We start from the raw sequence: 2,559 nt of genomic DNA, 5'->3' as shown, positions 1-2,559 counted from the left end.
AAACTGTCTTATTCCATTGGCAAAAAGTCTTACTTACCTGCTCAATTCAGGAAGAAATGCACTTGTTTTAGGAAAAATTTACTTACTTAGATTTACATTTTTTGCAGTGTAGAAACAGCACAGGTCTTCCTTTAGTTTTAGGCTAGCAAGAAAACAGTTCTTGCTCTCTAAAAAACACACAGGGGATCAAAGTTAATAATAATAGCATGCAGCATAGTAAATTGAATGTATTAATTAGTGGTTCATTGCTGGTCGGTATTATAGCAGTTTACGGATCAGTTTGTGTTTGCAAGATTACTTTAGGATGACAATTTTTATTCTAGATAATCTACAAATGAAATGTAAATTTTATTTTCTAAATGCAAGTTCTGGAGTCGCCGAGTATTTTTAAGATATCTTTTTTCTTGCTTTATGAATGTGACCTACTATATTTTGGCTCTATCAATCATATGATGTAAAAATTATGCAAATTAAACATTTTGAAGAAAAAAAAATAAAAGTAAGGTTTGTAATAACACATACAACACATTATAAATAGTATTGGGTTAACGATATTGAGACAACGAAAAAACCTTTTGTAAAACTAACCACAGCAAGTTAATTTCAGTTTGACAAACAGCATAGGGGATTCACATATATTTTTTTCTAGCCAGTCCAAAAATATTCATATTTGATATATAAGTGGCCTTTCTGTTGAAAAAATGATATTAAAGCAATCTTACTTCCCTTTTGGGGGTTTTGTCAAACAGAATAATGGTTTAAGCTCCTTCTACGTCTGTTCATTTTTCAAGAGCATTTGTAAATATGACATAGAAATGGTCAAAAACAATAAGATTTGTAAGTAGCCCTAACAGGAAACTGGTGGTTAGCAGCTAACTGTCTTGCTTTGCTTGCAAATCCACCAGTTAGCCAAATGCAGTCAGATAAATTATTCAAAATGGATGGAGGATCCTTATATTCCTTGTAACTGAGTGCTGACAGACAGTCTGACCTGTTTTTATTAGGTTACTCTGTCAACACAATATGACAATAAAACCTCTACTTCCTCTCTCATGTGAAAAGAAGAATTTTGAAGATATATAATTCATATTACCTCATATCCAGGATTCATATAAAGAGCTATATAATAACATCTGAGAGCACTTGTTAAGATAAGACTTTATGTTAAAGAAATGTGTTTTATTTTAGTTCCATTTATCATATTTGAATCGGTGATCCCAAGATGCTGGAAGTGCATGTTTACATAAAATTATTATAAAAAAAAAAAAAGTCTTACATAAATATACCCTGTAGCATTTCCTTTTTACAGTATCATTTTTTGGGTACTGTGTACCTGTTACTTCAGGGAACTCATTAGGAAATAATTTTAGTAAGATTATAAAGTCAAAATTGTATTTCTTTAAAGACAGATGGCATTAATACTTCCAAATAAAGAGACGTGTTCCATATAGGGCATCCCCTCAATAAATTAATTTGAAAAAAACTAAAAACTATAAAAGGTTACAGATGACACTCTGCACAGATTTTCTGTCCATTTTAAAACTTGTCATCCATCATATTTTAGCTTTATAGTTTGGTCAGTGTGTTTGGGGTATGTGTTTACATAAAACACTGCAAGAGGGTACAGAACATGCTGCAGGGCTTGAGTGGGAGATTTCATAGTAAAAAATAAAGCATACCGTCTTGAGCATTTTGGATAGGAACGAGTATTTATTGCATTAGTTCAGGTCCTGTGCAGGGGTTGACTATTTGAGAACAATCATGTAGAAAAAGGGGGAAAAAAGCTGCATACAGCTCAGAGCTAAGCCAGTAAAACAATTTGCAGAGAGGAGAGATTAGCACATTTTTATCACAAATTCTAAACTGGTGTTTTTACTCAGTTCGTTCAGCTTAAACGGGGGTAACCTCATGCCACTCTGTGGTTATATTTTATCTATCAAAGCAGATTTTTTTTTTAACCACTGACCAGAATTTATCTCTAAAGGACTGTTATTCAGTGGTCAATAATCACATTCAAAGGCCTTTGGTCAATTCTTTCAAGCAGCTACATTGGTGGCTAATCCTCAGGAATAGAGCTGTCTCATATTCTCTCCTTGCATCGTATACGGAAGTTTTTAGCTTAAGTACTCTACTTCCCTCCCATGACTTGATCCCTTTAACTGCCCATTCCTAAGAGGATATTGTGACATAAGCCTAAAATCCCCCACTGGTCGATGAACCCGGCTGGGGGCACACAGCAGGGCAAAAGATTGTCCAATGAGTCCAAATTATCCATTATGTTTACCTGTTCTAATAAGAAGAACTCAGAGGTCCACTTAAAGTTTTTTCTCTTTATTCACATGTGTTTTCACATGATCCTTGACATACCTGGTGATGAGTTAGATCGGTTTGCTCCATTTAAGACCAACCTCTGTCGAATTTTCAAGTATACCTGCATGTGGAGGTTCTCTTTGGGTACTTCTATTTTCTTCCAGAGATCAAAAGAAATTACATTAAACTGCATTAAGGTTTGCAGTTTCATACTAATCTGTGTCACCTTAGCACATCCTGGATGACAGA

This window comes from Cyprinodon variegatus, unplaced genomic scaffold (genome assembly GCF_000732505.1).
Source record: "Cyprinodon variegatus isolate N-32 unplaced genomic scaffold, C_variegatus-1.0 Scaffold490, whole genome shotgun sequence".
In the NCBI taxonomy this organism is placed as follows: domain Eukaryota; kingdom Metazoa; phylum Chordata; class Actinopteri; order Cyprinodontiformes; family Cyprinodontidae; genus Cyprinodon; species Cyprinodon variegatus.
Note: the sequence above shows the minus strand (reverse complement) of the source record.